We start from the raw sequence: 22,567 nt of genomic DNA on the forward strand, positions 1-22,567 counted from the left end.
TTGAAGTTGATCTGATGAAAGCCCTGGGACAAGTACGTAAAAGTAAAAATGTGGGATATTGCCAAAATGGCCACTAAAAGCAAAATGGCGGACTTCCTGTTGCGTTTTTCATTATGCTCCATGAGACTTTTTTTCATGACTGGTCACGATACACCTATATCCAGATTTTGATGAAAATCCGTTATGTGGAAACCTAGGGGCTGGTTCCAGGGGGCGCTGTAGAGCCATTTTGCCACGCCCAATTCCAATTACTCCAGAATACTAAAATATCCGCAGACCTTGAATTTCCTGCAAAGTTTCATAACTTTTTGAGCATGTCTAGACCCTGAAAAAGCCCCCCAAAGGGAAATAATAATAATAACTAGGGCTACGTTGTAGCACTTGCGGGCCCGAGCACCCGCACGTTGAAGCCTGTTGCGGTCGGTGGAGAGAGCGATCGATGACCAAGCGCACATCATCGATCGAGCATGCACTTCTCCACGTTGCATGCGTTTTGCGCTCTGCGGCAGTAGGCTTGCCAGTAGGTGGCGCCATCACTATTATTACGCACAGACATATATATCTGTTCATGTAGGCGCTCTGATGTAGCGTGAGCAATTTTGTGTCAATTGGACAATGTTAACACAACTTAATTTTCACACTGATCAGTAGGTGGCGCTATGACCCTGAACTAATATTTATATGTGGAGCTGGTCAGATCAGTATTGTGATCATAGGTCAGTAGTTTGGAGCCGGTTGGATAATGCAGAGTGCATTAACAAAGTACTTCCTGTTTCCTGGTGAATCAGTAGATGGCGCTATGACACTGAGGAAATATTGACACATAGAGCTGTTCAGGCTTGTACTCTTATCATGTGACAGAAGTTTGGTAGTGATAGGACAATGCACAGTGGAGTTATGATAACATCGTGTCCTTTGGCGAAGGAAAATCCTTCGCCGCACATCAATGTTTACACGGTTTGAGGAAACGTCACAATTCTGACCATGATCTAATGACTTGACTGATCTGATTTGAGCTGTATATTGTAAATCAGCCAGGAGCAGTTCATCAAAGTATAAAACATGTCACTTCCTGTAGCCACCAGGGGGCGCTGTAATTTCAAGTCATAATTTCTGTGTAGATGTCATCAGGATGGCACCCTTGTCTTACATGTCTAGTTTGGACTCGATTGGACAATGTATGTCCGAGATACAGAACCTCGTGTTTTGATGGCGTTTAATCAAACTCAAGACGCCACGCCACGGTCACACGGTGTGACGAAAGGTCAATCTCTTAATCACTTTTTATCTCCATCTTGTTGTGATGGCACTGATCTTAATTTGAAGTTAATCTGATGAAAGCCCTGGGACAAGTGCATCAAGTAAAAATGTGGAATATGGAAAAAAAATGGCCACTTAATCCAAAATGGCGGCCTCCCTGTTTGGTCAAGCATACCTATCCAAGATATTTTTTTGTTTGTTATGAAACGACACATGTCCCGATAGATTTGTATAAATGTCGGCCATCGTAGTGCCGGGGTTGCCCTATAGGGGGCGCTGGTCAGTTTTTTTGCCACGCCCATTTCTTAAAACCATATGAATATCTTCAGGGGGGGGCTGTTGTTACACACATGTAGTTTGAGAGAGATAGAATCATGAACACTGAAGTTACAGCAATTTCGTGTTTAACGGCGAGTTGATGAACTTTAATGCCACGCCATTCATATGGCGTTTGACGAAAAGTCACGGTAATCTTATGTCTTCATTGTCAATGTCTTGGGACCCATTTGATACAGTTTGACATGGTTGAGGTCAGTGGATGAGGAGAAATTCATCCAAGTGTAAGACAAGCAAAAAACAAGACATTTCCTGTTGCCACCAGGGGGCGCTGCGGTTTTAAGTCATCATTTATGCATAGATGTCATCAGGCGGGGACTATTGTCTTACATGTCTAGTTTGGACTTGATTGGAACATGTATGTCCGAGATACAGATGCCCGTGTTTTGATGGCGTGTAACCAATTTTTAACGCCATGCCACGGTCACACGGTGTGATAAAAAAAAAATCCCTCAATCATTTTTTATCTCCATCTTGTTGTGATGACACTCATCTGAATTTGAAGTTGATCTGATGAAAGCCCTGGGACAAGTACGTAAAAGTAAAAATGTGGGATATTGCCAAAATGGCCACTAAAAGCAAAATGGCGGACTTCCTGTTGCGTTTTTCATAATGCTCCATGAGACTTTTTTTCATGACTGGTCACGATACACCTATATCCAGATTTTGATGAAAATCCGTTATGTGGAAACCTAGGGGCTGGTTCCAGGGGGCGCTGTAGAGCCATTTTGCCACGCCCAATTCCAATTACTCCAGAATACTAAAATATCCGCAGACCTTGAATTTCCTGCAAAGTTTCATAACTTTTTGAGCATGTCTAGACCCTGAAAAAGCCCCCCAAAGGGAAATAATAATAATAATAATAATAACTAGGGCTACGTTGTAGCACTAACGGGCCCGAGCACAGGCAATTTCAAGTCTGTTGCGGTCGGGGAAGAGAGAACGTTCGATGACCAAGCGCTCGTCTCAGCGTTGCATGCATTTGCGCACTGCTGCGATATAAACGCTCCACTTCCTGTAGCCAGCAGGTAGCGCTATGATTTTAAGTCATGGTGTCTTTGTTGATGTCATCAGGTCGCGCTTCTTGTCTTACATGTGTAGTTTGAACTCGACTGGACCAAATATGTCCAAGATACAGAAGCTTGTGTTTTGATGGCGTTTAGTCACATTTTGACGCCTCGCCACGGTCACACGGTGTGGTGAAAAATTGATCTTTCAATAACTTTAGATCTCCATCTTGTTGTGATGACACTCGTCTAAATTTTCAGTTGATCTGATGAAAGCTCTCCAAGAAGTACTTGAAAATAAAAAACATGGAATATGGTCCAAATAGAAAATGGCGGGGTTCCTGTTGCGTTTTTCAAATTGCTCCGGCGCGTTTTTTGTGCATCTGGTGATGATACACAACTGTCTTCAATTTCGTTAGGATCAGTGAATTCTAAATGAGGTGTTTCTCCATAAATGAGGGGAAGCTCCGTTGGTGGCGCTGTTGAGCCATTTTGCCACGCCCATTCTTTAAAACCATCTGAATATCTTCAAGGGAGGGGGGCTGATGATACACACATGTAGTTTGAGGGAGATGGACCCATGAACACGGAAGTTAAAGCGTTTTCGTGTGTCATGGCGAGCTGATGTGACGCCCCGCCACAGTCAGACAGTGTGACGAAAAGTTGTTTCTTTGATAACTTTAGATCTCCATCTTGTTGTGATGACGCTCGTCTAAATTTTCAGTTGATGTGATGAAAGCTGTACGAGAAGTATATCAAAGTAAAAGATTATGGAATATGACCAAAATGGCCACGAAATCGAAAATGGCGTGCTTCCTGTTGCGTTTTTCATATTGCTCCGAGCGCGTTTTTTGTGCATCTGGTGATGATACACAACTGTCTTCAATTTCGTGCGGATCAGTGAATGCTAAATGAGGTGTTTCTCCGTAAATGAGGGAGAGCACCGTTGGTGGCGCTGTTGAGCCATTTTGCCACACCCATTTCCAAATACCCCAGATTACGTAAATTTTCACGAGGCCCATAATCTGCCCTATAGATGTTGAATGCATTCTGTAGTGAGAACACATTCAAGCACATGTCCTACACCTCCATGAGAGGGGGGAGGGGTGAGAAGGGGGAGGGATGAGAGGGGTGAAAGGGGGTGGGGTAAGATGGGGGCGGGTTGATCTGAGGAGGTCTGTTTTAGACAGAGTAAAAAGGTGCTGTTTTAAATTATCCTTGGGGTATTTTTACCAAAATATTTTACAGACATTTCATTAAGACCCCAAGGAACCATATCAACTGTGTTGAAATGGAAATAATATGTCCCCTTTAAAGCGAATATGTCCCCTTTAAGCGGTTTCGTGTGTCATGGTGAGCTGATTTGACGCCCCGCCACAGTCAGACGGTGTGTCGAAAAGTTGTTTCTTTGATAACTTTAGATCTCCATCTTGTTGTGATGCCACCCGTCTAAATTTTAAATTGATGTGATGAAAGCTCTCCGACAAATAAATCAAAGCGCACGATGTACAAAAACAAGACATTTCCTGATGCCACCAGGGGGCGCTTTCCTTTTAAGTCATGATTTCTAGGTAGATGTCTTCCGGTCGCGACTCTTGTCTTATATGTGTAGTTTGGAGTCGATTGGACAAAATATGTCTAAGTTACAGAAGCTCGCTTATATTGGCGTTTAGTCGAACTTTGAGACCTCACCACGGTCACACGGTGTGATGAAAAGTTTAAATATGGATAACTTTAGATCTTCATCTTGTTTTGTAGAGTCTCATCTAATTTTTAAGTTGATCTGATGAAAGCTCTCCGAGTAGTACATAAAAACATAACACGTCTTAAAAACAAGACATTTCCTGTTGCCCCCAGGGGGCGCTGTGATTGTAAGTCACAATTTCTGCACCGATGTCTTTTGGTCGCGACTCTTGTCGTATGTGTCTAGTTTGGACTCAATTGGACAAAATATGTCTGAAATATGGAAGCTTGTGTTTTGATGGCGTTTCATCAAACTTTAACGCCACACCACGGTCAGACGGTTTTGCTAAAACGTAATCCTTCAATAACTTTAGATCTCCAATTTGTTGTGATGACGATCGTCTAAATTTGAAGTTGATCTGATGTAAGCTGTACGACAAGTACATCAAAGAAAATATATGGAATATGACCGAAATGGCCACTAAAGTCAAACTGGCGGGCTTCCTGCTGCGTTATTCATAATGCACTGATGGACTTTTTTGTGCATCTTGTCATGAGACACAATAGTCTATGTTTTTTTTGAGGATCGGTGAATGCTAAATGAGGGGCTTTTCCGTAGGTGGCGCTCTTGAGCCATTTTGCCACGCCCTTTTCAAAATACTTCAGAAAACGTAAACTTGCGCACATTTGTAATTTACTGTACACTTTAGAAACTTTTTGAGCACGTTAAAGCCCTCAAAAAGCCAATTCACTGAGCGAAGAAAAATAATAATAATAATAATCTTTTCAATTTCAATAGGTCCTCTCACCGATTTCGGTGCTCGGGCCCTAATAAAAATCCTTACAGATTCAATAGGGCCTCTCACCATTCGGTGCTCGGGCCCTAATAATAATAATAAAAATCCTTACAGATTCAATAGGGCCTCTCACCATTCGGTGCTCGGGCCCTAATAATAATAAAAATCCTTACAGATTCAATAGGGCCTCTCACCATTCGGTGCTCGGGCCCTAATAATAATCATTTCAATTTCAATAGGGCCTCCCACCGATTTCGGTGCTCGGGCCCTAATAATCTTTTCAATTTCAATAGGTCCTCTCACCGATTTCGGTGCTCGGGCCCTAACTAGGGCTACGTTGTAGCACTAACGGGCCCGAGCAAAGGCAATTCCAAGTCTGTTGCGGTCAGGGAAGAGAGAACGTTCGATGACCAAGCGCTCGTCTCCACGTTGCCTGTGATTGTGAATTGCGGCAATATCGCTTCACTTCCTGTAGTCAGCAAGTGGCTCTATGAACTAGAGGTAAGTAACCTTAAAACCAGTGAATAAAGTTCTTGAAAGCCATACTTGAGTAAAAGTACAGATATCTTACTTGAAAGTGACTTTGGTAAAAGTAAAAGTCACCCGTCAGAAAATGACTTGAGTAAAAGTCTTAAATTAGCTCATATTAAATGTACTTAAGTATTAAAAGTATCTGGTGTTGAAATTTACTTAAGTATCAAAAGTACAAGTACCAAAATTACAAATCTAAAGTACTTTTTATAGTCTATACAGACAGAAAACTACCAAAAATGTTTCTCCTCAAGATTTATTTCAACTGACTGAAAAATTATGGTGAACATGCGGAGGGATCATGACCGGTACAGCCTGCTTGACCCCAGTCGACCAAGGCAGCACGACCAACCTGTGGACGCTGGGGTCTCGCGTGAGGGGGGTCTCGCGCCCCCCCCCCACGCCGTTGGACCTGCACATCTCCCGAGGCAGCGGGCACGCGAGTGAGCAAGAGAGAGAGGTGCGCCGTGCATACAGGCTCGCGTTGCGCCAACCTGTGCTGCTCAAGTAACGAGACAGTTTTGAGAATGTAACACAATGAAATACAGACATGGTGTTTTCATTTTGTTTATCAAACTTATAAGCCTCACCACGGTCACTCAACTGGCATAATAGTTAATTTACTACACAACACTGTACAATGTTGTAATTCTATGCATTGCAAAATAACTCTGTACGATCAATAACTATAGTTAAGTGTTTTTTAACCATATATTCTTTGTCTTGTCAAGATGGTGTTCTCAGATGCCGACAGTGGATCTTACAATGTTGTGGTAACGCAATGGCATTTTACTGTAGAGGACTTGATGATGATGACCCCAGTGTACCGGTCATATAATTTCAATCACACTGTTATTCAAGTAAATGTAATTGATTTCTATAGACATAAATGGCTTTTCAATAAACAAGCACCATGATATTACATAGACATATTAATCGTTTGTCCATTCACTACAACATCCGAAGACATGTCATATGATTTTTATTATTGCAAATACAAAGTGCCTATAATGTCATATATGTAATCTCTTCAAATGAAATGTTTTATGCATTAAAACAATACAGCGTTGTCCTTGCTCTCATATTTGTGTATGGCATACATCCTGATAGTGGCTCCTGATGTTGTCAATGGATCTGACAACTTCTGATGTCAGGACTCAGTGCCATCTTAATGAAGTGGACATGATGACACCAGCTGACTGTTCACTGGTGTTAGCCTGTTGACACAGATGAAACCCAGCAGTCAATAGGCTCACAGATGGAGTCCCATTTCCATCATGGCACTGTAGTTGCTAGGCAGATTTCATGCGGCAATTTGAAGGTGTCTCAGCTCTGCCCCCTAAGCCAAAGTTCACTTTGGACAATGTGATTCATGCCTAGTTGTGGTTACATGACAAAACGCTTGAGTTTGTGCAGTTGCGCCCAGAATAGAGAGGGACAGAGCAGAGACGGACGGCAAGAGAGATGCTCATTTCCCAGAGCAAGAACACTGATTGAAACCACACAAAATATTAGACTCCAAAACAAGACTGTAAAGCTTGTAAGTCAAGTTTATTCACACACACATTCATGCTATATTGCATATAAAATCCAATAAATATAGTTTTCCATAAAGGACAGATGTATTGGACTTTCTTCACAACAGCGCCATCTACATCTGGTGTTCCAAATGTAGAAACACCACTGAACTAATTCATACCAATCGCAGACTACATATGTAATGTTGAAGTACTTGTCCATTCAATGCAACCATTTAGACAAATGACATGGTTAGTTTGATTTTTGTACATATATTGGGATAATATTTTAATATCCCACAAAAAACTAATGTGACAACCAGTGTAAACACAGTTCTTCAATTAATTGTATAATTATGTTTTCATACTGAAGGAAGTGGAGAGACTTGATGTGGACTGTTATCAATAGCTCTGTGGGAAATTATCACCTTGAATATTACAGATGTGGTAAAAATACATTTTCTCTATTTGTACAATGTTGTATTTCTTTCCCTACTTTTATCAAAAGTGACTTCAAATATGTACATTTAACCATGACGATACAAACCAAGACCACAGTACAACGGTTCTATCTGAAATCTGTTGTGCTTCATACACAACACAAAACATTCTTTAACAGTGCTGTTTTTGTCTTCATAGATGAAGAACTGCAGCACCTGATGTCCTCAGCAGCAACATGGTGGAGATCTGCAGCGTCATGCTGGTCAACACGTGGACGACTGCATCGTCATCTACACAACACTTCTAAATTCCTCCCTTAACTAAATATGACCTGCAACTGTTTAGTGGTGGTGGTCATTGCAAAGTGTCATGTATAAGAGTTAATGTCTATCTTCATTATGGTTGGTTAAAAAAATAAACATTTATTAGAACAATGTATTTTTTGCTTTCTGATTTTATACACTTTCGAAAAGAACCCTGTGTTTAATATTTCTGCTTTGCCATAAGAGACACAACATGGTCATCACAGCTGTGTCCTTCAGGCTCGTCTGTCCCTAATAAAAATGATAGGAAACACAAAATATATCATTATTGTACAGGAAGTGTTACTTTTGAACAAGTGTGTATTCTCATTTTCTGTGGATATTCAACTATGTATTTGAATATGCTTTTGGATTAAAACGTGCACCAGCATGACAATAAATGTACAGTATGTAGTTATTTCACGTTAAAAGTATTGCATTATAATTTAATACATTATGCATTATGTCCAATACTTTGATTGTTTGTATTAGTAATGCATTATGTGCAATACTTTGATTGTTTGTATTAGTAATGAAAACAGGTCTGTACCTGGAGTCAGTGTTCAGTCTGGTTGGATTCAAGTTGTGTCTCATGCTGGACCTTCTAGAGGAACATAAAACCAATACACAGATATGTAAAGTCATACGTGTGCCAGGTCAACTTTTTAACAGACTTTTACATAGTAAAAATAAAATATTAATTCAAAGTTAAATCATTTTAGCTAAGGAAATAGGTAGTGCATATTAGCCTACAATTCTGTATGACACTGTCTGTTCTATTAAAGTTACAATTCTTTGATTTACTCATATTTAACAAAAGAATTCAGTGAAGTGTGTCTGAGATTAGCGATTTAAAGAGTGAAGGTGGCAGACACGGTTACTTTTCACTGTAACACGTTACAACACTACTCTGAAGAAAGAGCTTTAGGACACGTAATGCTCCTTTGAACAGCTTCTCTTGCAATGCAGATGTGACGTTAAACACTCAGGTTTCAGCTAGCTCCTTGAGCCTACACACAGTCTCCTTTCTCAGATTCATCCTTATAAATTAACGCTTGTCTCTGCTTGGTGGACCTGGGTTCACAGTGTTGTGTCGGTAACAGCTAGCATTGGCTTCGAAGCCGTTCGCAGCTGGTATGTAGTTTCCGGATTAGCGTTGCTAAGCTAGCACGCCTGATTCAAAGGCACCCTGCGAATCACTAGGAACACATGTAAATAAAATACTCTACGTGACTTACCACAGAAACGGGAGCGCAGTCGGCGTTAACGTGTCCGTCAGATGAACAAGCAGAACATCAAACTGTGCTACTGATACGATGGTGTGTGTATCTTCAGCACAGACTTAAGCACGGAAGAAGATTCTCATGATGAGTTCACTTGCAGCTGTGTTAAATGCAGCTTCGTTTGTCATGGCGAGTTGAAGAAGTCTGCTGCAAAGCTATGAATAATCCGCATGATGAAAACTCACAGCAATGTTATGCCTACATTATCAATATATTGAGACCCATGTGACACAGTTTGACATGGTTTAGCAAAGTGAATGAGGAGAAATACATCCAAGTGTGAGACGTAACAAACCGAAAGCGGTCTCATGATGCGTTCATGGTAACTCTGTTAAAATGGGTTTCATTTGTCATGGTGAGCTGATGAACTTTGATGCCACGCCATTAACAATCCGCATGATGAAAAGTCACAGTAATGTTATGCCTACATTATCAATGTCTTGAGACCAATTTGACACAGTTTGACATGGTTTAGCAAAGTGGCTGGGGGGAAATACATCAAAGAGTAAGATGACCAAAACAAGACATTTCCTGATGCCACCAGGGGGCGCTTTCCTTTTAAGTCATGATTTCTAGGTAGATGTCTTCCGGTCGCGACTCTTGTCTTATATGTGTAGTTTGGAGTCGATTGGACAAAATATGTCTAAGTTACAGAAGCTCGCTTATATTGGCGTTTAGTCGAACTTTGAGACCTCACCACGGTCACATGGTACGATGAAAAGTTTAAATATTGATAACTTTAGATCTTCATCTTGTTTTGTAGAGTCTCATCTAATTTTTAAGTTGATCTGATGAAAGCTGTCTGAGTAGTACATAAAAACATAACACGTACCAAAAACAAGACATGTCCTGTTGCCACCAGGGGGCGCTGTGATTGTAAGTCACAATTTCTGCACCGATGTCTTCTGGTGGCGAATCTTGTCGTATGTGTCTAGTTTGGACTCAATTGGACAAAATATGTCTGAAATATGGAAGCTTGTGTTTTGATGGCGTTTCATCAAACTTTAACGCCACACCACGGTCATGGTTTTGCTAAAACGTAATCCTTCAATAACTTTAGATCTCCAATTTGTTGTGATGACGATCGTCTAAATTTGAAGTTGATCTGATGAAAGCTGTACGACAAGTACATCAAAGAAAAAATATGGAATATGACCAAAATGGCCACTAAAGTCAAACTGCCGGGCTTCCTGTTGCGTTATTCATAATGCACTGATGGACTTTTTTGTGCATCTAGTCATGATACACAATAGTCAATGTTTTTTTTGAGGATCGGTCAATGCTAAATGAGGGGCTTTTCTGTAGGTGGCGCTCTTGAGCCATTTTGCCACGCCCTTTTCAAAATACTCCAGAATACGTAATTTTACGCCGCCTTCGAATTTGCTGCAAACTCCTACAACTTTTTGAGAACATTAAAGCCCTAAAAAAGCCAATGAGTTTAAACAGAGAAAAATAATAATAATAATAATAATAATAATAATAACTAGGGCTACGTTGTAGCACTAACGGGCCCGAGCACAGGCAATTTCAAGTCTGTTGCGGTCGGGGAAGAAAGAACGTTCGATGACCAAGCGCTCGTCTCCACATTGCCTGCGTTTGCCCTGTGCGGCAAGGAAGATCGCTCCACTTCTTCTGGCCAGCCGCTGGTGCTGAACTAGAGGTAAGTAACCTTCAAACTATCCAACATAACCTATTGCTTTATCTATCATCATATGCTTACATGCCTCAAGTTTTTTGTAATATGTAATTGTTATAAAAGTTACCATTTATTTATCACGTCTAATGAACAGATTGAAGCAAGATAACTCCACAGTCTTGTTTTGGTTGTGACATTATTATTTTTTTTAATGAGTTACTATCAATACGCTACACGTGTACGTTTCATGTGATAGTAACTGTTTCACCAATATTCTGATACAGGATGGTATATCCGCCATTACTATTTTCACATCGTTTATTTAGTCTGTCATGGAGTTGTAGAGTGAATTAGACAGTAGTGATAAGATTATAATGTCCACACATCAGTGTTGTAAACACTTCTCCAATTAATTATATAATTATGTTTTCACACTGAGGGAAGTGGAGAGACTTGATGTGGACTGTTATCAACAGCTCTGTGGGAGATCATCACGTTGAATATTACAGATGAGGTAGAAAGACATTTTATCTATGTGTACAATGTTGTATTTTTTTGTCACGTTTTATCAAAAGCGATTTAAAGTATGTGCATTTAACCATTAGGATACAAACCCAGACCCTAGTACATCGGTTCTAGCTGAAATATGTAGTGCTTCATAAACAACACAAAACATTCATAACAGTACGCTTCTGCTCCTCATTAATGCAGCTCCTGATGTCCCCAGCAGCAACATGGTGGAGATCTGCAGCTTCATGCTGGTCAACTGGAAGACAACTGATTAAGATTAAAATCCATTTATTCATCCCAAACACATGCACAGACATGCAAAGGCACACTCATGCAGGTAGGGAAATTGAATCGCTGCTTTTTACCCATCTGGTGCAGGACACACAGAGCAGTGAGCGACCATGTACGGCGCTCGGGGAGCAGATGTTGGGGGAGTGAGGTGCCTTGCTCATGGGCACTAGAGAGGGTAGGGAGACTCTTGGATTTTTGGACAGATCAATCCAGGTTCGACTTTTGTTGTCTCTCCATGGAGTCGAACCAAAGACGAACCAGAGACCTTCTCTGCCCATAGTCCAAGTTTCTGCCACTCGACCACCGCCTCTCCTCATGCATCATCAAACTAGTAATCTACACATCACTCCATGCGTTGCTCCCTTAACTACAGATGGCCTGCGAATGTCATGGAGTTTTACAGTGAATTAGACAGTTTAGGTATGATTTTAATCTCCACACATCAGTGTTGTAAACAGTTCTCAAATTAATTATAGAATTATGTTTTCACACTGAGAGAAGTGGAAAGACTTGATTTGGACTGTTATCAATAGGTCTGTGGGAGATTATCACCTTGAATAGTACTGATGAGGTAGAAAGACATTTTATGTATTTGTACAATGTTGTATTTCTTTCAGCACTTTTATCAGAAGGGACTTAAAATATGTACATTTAACCATGAGGATATAAACCAAGACCACAGTACAACAGTCCTATCTGAAATCTGTTGTGCTTTATACACAACACAAAACATTCTTTAACAGTGCGTTTTTTCTCTTCATAGATGAAGAACTGCAGCACCTGATGTCCTCAGCAGCAACATGGTGGAGATCTGATTTGATACACTTTAGATAAGAACCCAGTGTTTTATATTTCTGCTTTGCCATAAGAGACAGAACATGGTCATCACAGCTGTGTCCTTCAGGCTCGTCTGTCCCTAATAAAATGATAGGAAACATGAAAGTGATCGTCATTATTGTACAGGAAGAGTTACATATGAACAAAGTGTGTAATCTTATTTACTGTGGATATTCAACTGTGTATTTACATATGCTTTTGGATTAAAACGTGCACTACCATGACAATGAATGTTTTTAATGGAGCTATTTCACATTAAAAGTATTGCATTATAATTTAATACATTATGTATTATGTGCAATACTTTGATTGTTTTTAAGTAATGAAATCAGGTCTGTACCTGGAGTCAGTGTTCAGTCTGGTTGGATTCAAGTTGTGTGTCAAGTTGGACCTTCTAGAGGAACATAAAACCAATACACAGATATGTAAAGTCATACATGGGCCAGGTTAAGTAATTAACAGACTTTTACATGGTAAAAATAAAATATTAATTCAAAGTTAATCAGATCATAATCATTTCAGATTAGGAAATAGGTAGTGCATATAAGCCTACAACTCTGTATGACACTGTCTGTTCTAGTAAAGTTACAAGGCTATGACTTACTCATATTTAACAAAAGAATTCAGTGAAGTCTGTCTGAGATTAACGATTTAAATACTGAAGGTGGGAGACACGGTTATTTTTCACTGTAACACGTGACAGGACATCAACACCGTGACTCTGAATAAAGATCCTTAAAAGACGTAGTGCTCCTTTGAACAGCTGCTCTTACAATGTGTAGCAAGTGCTAAATCTCCATTAGTATAATAGTAACAAAAATCACCCTTTACATATTTGAACATATATTTTCCATGTGAACCCCTTTAACACAGTTCAATTCAGGAGCAAAATATAACTTATACAGTATTTATTAGAGCTAGTATTAGTAAACAGATCAAACAAATGCAGTACAACACATCACACGTTCACCAGCATGCAGTCTCAATGTCGCTACGGAATTGACTCTGCAAAGTCAGTCCACAGTGTCTCTTTTGCTTATCATCACAGTCAGTCAGTCAGTCAGAAGTGTCCGTTTAACTTACGTAGCAGTTGAGAGATGCTTCGTTGGAGCTAGCAGGAGCTAGCTCATAGCCAGTGCTGCTGTTGAGAGCGGCAGAGTTCACACAGGAAAAGACACGAGGGGAGAGGGGAAAAAAGCTTTGAGAGCGTCCCACACTCTAACCTGCTGAGCGAACAACGTCCACAGTGACTCCGCCGCCGTCCTCTCATCCAGACTCGCCAACAGTCCTCCGGTTCTTTGGATCCACAGCTCCGCAGCTTGTGACGTTGTAACTTTTTTCAAAGTCTCATGAGGCGTTCTCTTGCAGCTGTGTTAAATGGAGCTTCGTTTGTCATGGCGAGTTGAAGAAGTCTGCTGCAAAGCTATGAATAATCTGCATGATGAAAACTCACAGCAATGTTATGCCTACATTATCAATATATTGAGACCCATGTGACACAGTTTGACATGGTTTAGCAAAGTGAATGAGGAGAAATACATCCAAGTGTGAGACGTAACAAACCGAAAGCGGTCTCATGATGCGTTCATGGTAACTCTGTTAAAATGGGTTTCATTTGTCATGGTGAGCTGATGAACTTTGATGCCACGCCATTAACAATCCGCATGATGAAAAGTCACAGTAATGTTATGCCTACATTATCAATGTCTTGAGACCAATTTGACACAGTTTGACATGGTTTAGCAAAGTGGCTGGGGGGAAATACATCAAAGAGTAAGATGACCAAAACAAGACATTTCCTGATGCCACCAGGGGGCGCTTTCCTTTTAAGTCATGATTTCTAGGTAGATGTCTTCCGGTCGCGACTCTTGTCTTATATGTGTAGTTTGGAGTCGATTGGACAAAATATGTCTAAGTTACAGAAGCTCGCTTATATTGGCGTTTAGTCGAACTTTGAGACCTCACCACAGTCACATGGTACGATGAAAAGTTTAAATATTGATAACTTTAGATCTTCATCTTGTTTTGTAGAGTCTCATCTAATTTTTAAGTTGATCTGATGAAAGCTGTCTGAGTAGTACATAAAAACATAACACGTACCAAAAACAAGACATTTCCTGTTGCCACCAGGGGGCGCTGTGATTGTAAGTCACAATTTCTGCACCGATGTCTTCTGGTGGCGACTCTTGTCGTATGTATCTAGTTTGGACTCAATTGGACAAAATATGTCTGAAATATGGAAGCTTGTGTTTTGATGGCGTTTCATCAAACTTTAACGCCACACCACGGTCAGATGGTTTTGCTAAAACGTAATCCTTCAATAACTTTAGATCTCCAATTTGTTGTGATGACGATCGTCTAAATTTGAAGTTGATCTGATGAAAGCTGTACGACAAGTACATCAAAGGAAAAATATGGAATATGACCAAAATGGCCACTAAAGTCAAACTGGCGGGCTTCCTGTTGCGTTATTCATAATGCACTGATGGACTTTTTTGTGCATCTAGTCATGATACACAATAATCTTTGTTTGTTTTGAGGATCGGTGAATGCTAAATGAGGGGCTTTTCCGTAGGTGGCGCTCTTGAGCCATTTTGCCAGGCCCTTTTCAAAATACTCCAGAATACGTAATTTTACGCCGCCTTCGAATTTGCTGCAAACTCCTACAACTTTTTGAGCACATTAAAGCCCTCAAAAAGTCAATGAGTTTAAACAGAGAAAAATAATAATAATAACTAGGGCTACGTTGTAGCACTAACGGGCCCGAGCACAGGCAATTCCAAGTCTGTTGCGGTCGGGGAAGAGAGAACGTTCGATGACCAAGCGCTCGTCTCCACGTTGCCTGTGATTGTGAATTGCGGCAATATCGCTTCACTTCCTGTAGTCAGCAGGTGGCTCTATGAATTAGAGGTAAGTAACCTTAAAACCAGTGTATATTCTTGAAAGCCATACTTGAGTAAAAGTACAGATATCTTACTTGAAAGTGACTTTGGTAAAAGTAAAAGTCACCCGTCAGAAAATTACTTGAGTAAAAGTCTTAAATTAGCTCATATTAAATGTACTTAAGTATTAAAAGTATCTGGTGTTGAAATTTACTTAAGTATCAAAAGTACAAGTACCAAAATTACAAATCTAAAGTACTTTGTATAGTCTATACAGACAGAAAACTACCAAAAATGTTTCTCCTCAAGATTTATTTCAACTGACTGAAAAATTATAACAATATGCATATAATCTATAATTTTACAAATTTTGAACCCTAGATACTGAGGTTCTAATAGTAATGGACCAGTGCATCTGAACTTCTAGAAACAACAAAGAATCAACACAACAGAATAAACAAGTGCCTCTTGTGTCTGCCTAAGAACATTAATAAACCACAGTATAACAACTAAAACATTCTGTAAATATCACAAAACCTGGATCTTTCATAAGTAGCAGGAGTGATACACAATGCCCCTTCTGATAACTCAGTAACCGGAAACAAGTTCTAGGCACACAAATTAAGATAGTTTCTCTTTTGTTAACAGCTGCACTTTGCTAGTACAAATAAGAAAAACTCACTGGACAATCTCGTTTTGCTGCCAAATTTCAGACCGAATAATAAAAGCTGAACTGAACCGAGCTCCTGCAGGAGAACCTGAATCATTATAAAGGGAATAAATGGACGGGGAATGTGCTTGTGTTGATTAAGTCCCTCCTCTTTGTACACACATCGCTGTTCCTCATTGGATGGTTTAGTGAGGTCCTCGGATCGGCCCTGCCAGAGTCGGAGCGTCGAGAAGACGATCATACTGGAATCTAGAGGAAGTCAATCTCGTAACAGGGTTCCTGATGGTGAACCTGCGGAGGGATCATGACCGGTACAGCCTGCTTGACCCCAGTCGACCTAGGCAGCACGACCAACCTGTGGACGCTGGGGTCTCGCGTGAGGGGGGTCTCGCGCCCCCCCCCCCCCCCCCCCCCCCCCCACGCCGTTGGACCTTCACATCTCCCGAGGCAGCTGGCACGCGAGTGAGCAAGAGAGAGAGGTGCGCCGTGCATACAGGCTCGCGTTGCGCCAACCTGTGCTGCTCAAGTAACGAGACAGTTTTGAGAATGTAACACAATGAAATACAGACATGGTGTTTTCATTTTGTTTATCAAACTTATAAGCCTCACCACGGTCACTCAACTGGCATAATAGTTAATTTACTACACAACACTGTACAATGTTGTAATTCTATGCATTGCAAAATAACTCTGTACGATCAATAACTATATTGAAGTGTTTTTTAACCATATATTCTTTGTCTTGTCAAGATGGTGTTCTCAGATGCCGACAGTGGATCTTACAATGTTGTGGTAACGCAATGGCATTTTACTGTAGAGGACTTGATGATGATGACCCCAGTGTACTGGTCATAGCATTTCAATCACACTTTTATTCAAGTAAATGTAATTGATTTCTATAGACATAAATGTCTTTTCAATAAACAAGCACCATGATATTACATAGACATATAAATCATTTCTCCATTCACTACAACATCCGAAGACATGTGTCATCTGATTTGTATTATTGCAAATACAAAGTCCCTATAATGTCATATATGTAATCTCTTCAAATGAAATGTTTTATGCATTAAAACAATACAGCGTTGTCCTTGCTCTCATATTTATGTATGGCATACATCCTGATAGTGGCTCCTGATGTTGTCAATGGATCTGACAACTTCTGATGTCAGGACTCAGTGCCATCTTAATGAAGTGGACATTATGATGACAACACCAGCTGACTGTTCACTGGTGTTAGCCTGTTGACACAGATGAAACCCAGCAGTCAATAGGCTCGCAGATGGAGTCCCATTTCCATCATGGCACTGTAGTTGCTAGGCAGATTTCATGCGGCAATTTGAAGGTGTCTCAGCTCTGCCCCCTAAGCCAAAGTTCACTTTTGACAATGTGATTCATGCCTAGTTGTGGTTACATGACAAAACGCTTGAGTTTGTGCAGTTGCGCCCAGAATAGAGGGACAGAGCAGAGACGGACGACAAGAGAGATGCTCATTTCCCAGAGCAAGAACACTGATTGAAACCACACAAAATATTAGACTCCAAAACAAGACTGTAAAGCTTGTAAGTCAAGTTTATTCACACACACATTCATGCTATATTGCATATAAAATCCAATAAATATAGTTTTCCACAAAGGACAGATGTATTGGACTTTCTTCACAACAGCGCCATCTACATCTGGTGTTCCAAATGTAGAAACACCACTGAACTAATTCATATCAATCGCAGACTACATATGTAATGTTGAAGTACTTGTCCATTAAATGCAACCATTTAGACAAATGACATGGTTAGTTTGATTTTTGTACATATATTGGGATAATATTTTAATATCCCACAAATAACTAATGTGACAACCAGTGTAAACACAGTTCTTCAATTAATTGTATAATTATGTTTTCATACTGAGGGAAGTGGAGAGACTTGATGTGGACTGTTATCAATAGCTCTGTGGGAAATTATCACCTTGAATATTACAGATGAGGTAAAAATACATTTTCTCTATTTGTACAATGTTGTATTTCTTTCCCTACTTTTATAATAAAGTGACTTCAAATATGTACATTTAACCATGACGATACAAACCAAGACCACAGTACAACGGTTCTATCTGAAATCTGTTGTGCTTCATACACAACACAAAACATTCTTTAACAGTGCTGTTTTTGTCTTCATAGATGAAAAACTGCAGCACCTGATGTCCTCAGCAGCAACATGGTGGAGATCTGCAGCGTCATGCTGGTCAACACGTGGACGACTGAATCGTCATCTACACAACACTTCTAAATTCCTCCCTTAACTAAATATGACCTGCAACTGTTTAGTGGTGGTGGTCATTGCAAAGTGTCATGTATAAGAGTTAATGTCTATCTTCATTATGGTTGGTTAAAAAAATAAACATTTATTAGAACAATGTGTATTTTTTGCTTTCTGATTTTATACACTTTCGAAAAGAACCCTGTGTTTAATATTTCTGCTTTGCCATAAGAGACACAACATGGTCGTCACAGCTGTGTCCTTCAGGCTCGTCTGTCCCTAATAAAAATGATAGGAAACACAAAATATATCATTATTGTACAGGAAGTGTTACTTTTGAACAAGTGTGTATTCTCATTTTCTGATGATATTCAACTATGTATTTGAATATGCTTTAGGATTAAAACGTGCACCAGCATGACAATAAATGTACAGTATGGAGTTATTTCACATTAAAAGCATTGCATTATAATTAAATACATTATGTATTATGTGCAATACTTTGATTGTTTGTAAGTAATGAAACAGGTCTGTACCTGGAGTCAATGTTCAAACTGGTTGGATTCAAGTTGTGTCTCAGGCTGAACACCCTAGAGGAACATTGACCACAAATACACAGATATGTAAAGTCATACATGTGCCAGGTCAACTGCTTAACAGACTTTTACATGGTAAAAATAAAATATTACTTCAAAGTTAAATCAATTCAGCTTAGGAAATAGGTAGTGCATATTAGCCTACAATTCTGTATGACACTGTCTGTTCTAGTAAAGTTACAAGGCTATGATTTACTCATATTTCACAAAAGAATTCAGTGAAGTCTGTCTGAGATTAACGATTTAAAGAGTGTAGGTGGCAGATTCAGGTTTCAGCCCGGAAACTATTTAGCCTCCGGGCTAAGCTAACTAACAAACCGACATACAGTCTCCTGTCTCAGATTCATCCTTATAAACTAACGCTTGTCTCTGCTTTGTTGACCTGCGTTCATGGTGGTGTGTCAGTGACAGCTGCCATTTGCATCTAACACGATCGCAGCTGTTATATAGTTTACGAATTAGCGTTGCTAAGCTAGCAAGCCTGATTGAAAGGCACCCTGCGAATCACTGCGAACACATGGAAATAAAATACTCTACGTGACTTACCACAGAAACAGCAGCGCAGACGTCTTTAACGTGTCCCTCAGGAGAACAAGCTGAACTTCAAACCGTGTTTCTCATACGATATGGGAGTGGAAGCCGCGCACAGTCTGATGAGGCGTGTGCTGCTCACTCTATTGAGCTGAAACCGCAGGCACCAGGAAGTACCGCTCGTCCCTGTGACGTCACGTGAATTTCAAACATCTATATCGCTTCAACCAGGGAGTTAAAAAAAAATACACCCCCCTCAGAGTTGTCATGAAGGAAGAACTTAGCGATTGAGACTAAAACCAAAGTTTGAGCAATGCTGTAAAAGGTTTAATTCTCCGCTGAAGTTGGCCACCCTGTAAACACAGTCTGTTAATGCATAGATAACACAAACCATTGTCTGACACTGCCATCTAGTGACTAAATATTGCAGCACATCTGCCAGTTATAGGTGTTTTCATTCTTCAAACTGGAAGCCTCACTACGGTCACATGGATTGATGAAAAGTTTAAATTCTGATAACTTTACATCTTCATCTTGTTTTGTAGAGTCTCATCTAATTTTTAAGTTGATCTGATGAAAGTTGTCTGAGTAGTACATAAAAACATAACACGTACCAAAAACAAGACATTTCCTGTTGCCACCAGGGGGCGCTGTGATTGTAAGTCACAATTTCTGCACCCATGTCTTCTGGTGGCGACTCTTGTCGTATGTGTCTAGTTTGGACTCAATTGGACAAAATATGTCTGAAATATGGAAGCTTGTGTTTTGATGGCGTTTCATCAAACTTTAACGCCACACCACGGTCAGACGGTTTTGCTAAAACGTAATCCTTCAATAACTTTAGATCTCCAATTTGTTGTGATGACGATCGTCTAAATTTGAAGTTGATCTGATGAAAGCTGTACGACAAGTACATCAAAGAAAAAATATGGAATATGACCAAAATGGCCACTAAAGTCAAACTGGCGGGCTTCCTGTTGCGTCATTCATAATGCACTGATGGACTTTTTTGTGCATCTAGTCATGATACACAATAATCTTTGTTTTTTTTGAGGATAGGTGAATACTAAATGAGGGGCTTTTCCGTAGGTGGCGCTCTTGAGCCATTTTGCCACGCCCTTTTCAAAATACTCCAGAATACGTAATTTTACACCGCCTTCGAATTTGCTGCAAACTCCTACAACTTTTTGAGCACATTAAAGCCCTCAAAAAGCCAATGAGTTTAAACAGAGAAAAATAATAATAACTAGGGCTACGTTGTAGCACTAACGGGCCCGAGCACAGGCAATTTCAAGTCTGTTGCGGTCGGGGAAGAGAGAGCGATCGACGACCAAGCGCACGTCTCTGCCTTGCGTGCGTTTTAAGCTCTGCAGCAAGAATAAACGCGTCACTTCCTGTAGCCAGCAGGTGGCGCTATGATTTTAAGTCATGGTGTCTTTGTAGATGTCATCAGGTCGCAACTCTTGTCTTACATGTCTAGTTTGGAGTCGATGGGACCAAATATGTCTAAGATATAGAAGCTTGTGTTTTCATGGCGTGCATCACACGCCACGCCACGGTCAGACGGTGTGTGAGAAAGTTGTTTCTTTGATAACTTTTTATCTCCATCTTGTTGTGATGACACTCATCTAAATTTTTTGTTGATTTGATGAAAGCTCTCCGAGAAGTACATAAAAATAGAACATGTACCAAAAACAAGACATTTCCTGCTGCCACCAGGGGGCGCTCACATTTTTAAGTCAAGATTTCTGTGTTGTTGTCTTCAGGTTGCGACGCTGTCTTGTCTGTGTGTTGCATGAGTTTGTGCACTGCTGCAAGGATTGTCGCTTCAGTTCCTGTAGGCAGCAGGTGGCTCTATGAACTAAAGGTAAAGGTAATTTTCAAGTAACCTTGAAAATAGATGACAAAATCTATTGCTTTATATATCATCATATGCTGACATGCCTCAAGGCTTTAATATAAAATGGTTATAAAACTTACTTTTAACACGTATAATTAACAGATTGAAGCAAGTTAGCTGCAGAGTCGTATGTTTGCTTGTGACTTTGTGTTATTGTAATAAGTTAATATCAAAATGCTACACATGTAAGTTGCATGTGATAGTAACTATGTTTCACCATTATTCTGTTACAGGTTGGTATATCCACCATTACTATTCCCACGGCGTTTATTTAGGCTGTCATGGAGTTTTACAGTGAAGACAGTGTAGATATGATTATAATCTGCACACATCAGTGTTGTAAACACTTCTCAAATTAATTATATAATGATGTTTTCACACAGGGAAGTGGAGAGACTTGATGTGGACTGTTATCAATAGCACTGTGGAGTTATTACCTTGAATATTACAGATGAGGTAGAAAGACATTTGATCAATGTTTACAATGTTGTATGTCCTTCAGAAGTTTTAGGAAAAGCGACGTAAAAGATGTGCATGTAACCATGAGGGCACAAACACAGATGTCAGTACATCCAATCTATATGAAAGTAGTTGTGTTTCATACACAACACAAAACATTCTTTAACAGTGCGGTTGTTTTCCTTATAGATGAGGAACTGCAGCACCTGATGTTCTCAGCAGCAACATGGTGGAGATCTGCAGCTTCATGCTGGTCAACATGTGGACGATGTCATCATCATCAGAAGCTACACAACACTGCGAAATTAGTCTTATATAAAGATGGCCTGCAACTGTTTAGTGCTGGCAATCATTGTTAATTGTCATGGATAACAATTCATTTCTATCTTCATTATGGTTGGTTAAAATAATAAAAACTTATAACAACAATGTGTATCTTTTGCTTTCTGATTTGATACACTTTAGATAAGAACCCAGTGTTTAATATTTCTGCTTTGCCATAAGAGACAAAACATGGTCAATTGGTCATCACAGCTGTGTCCTTCAGGCTCGTCCGTCCCTAATAAAATGAGAGGAAACATAAAAATAATCAGATCATAATCATTTCATCTTAGGAAATAGGTAGTGCACATCATTTTCAAATTCTCTATGAACACTGTCTGTTCTAATAAAGTTACAAGGCTATAATGTATTTATATTTAACAAAATAATTCAGGGAAGTCTGCCTGAGATTAACGATGTAAACACTAGTAGACACGGTTATTTTTCACTGTAACACGTGACAGGACATCAACACCGTGACTCTGAATAAAGAGCCTTAGGATACGTAGTGCTCCT

The 22,567-nt window shown here is 40.0% G+C and overlaps 1 long non-coding RNA gene across 1 annotated transcript; it reads right to left on the minus strand.

Annotated features, from left to right (window-relative positions):
- Positions 1 to 17,540: 17,540 nt before the first annotated feature.
- LOC133975621 (uncharacterized) lies at positions 17,541 to 19,658 on the minus strand. Its single transcript, XR_009924769.1, has 3 exons — positions 19,387 to 19,658; positions 18,781 to 18,834; positions 17,541 to 18,523 (listed from the first exon to the last, which is right to left on the minus strand). It is a non-coding gene; the product is annotated as an uncharacterized LOC133975621 (long non-coding RNA).
- Between the last annotated feature and the right edge of the window lie 2,909 nt (positions 19,659 to 22,567).

Source organism: Platichthys flesus, chromosome 19, assembly GCF_949316205.1.
Source record: "Platichthys flesus chromosome 19, fPlaFle2.1, whole genome shotgun sequence".
NCBI classification, from domain to species: domain Eukaryota; kingdom Metazoa; phylum Chordata; class Actinopteri; order Pleuronectiformes; family Pleuronectidae; genus Platichthys; species Platichthys flesus.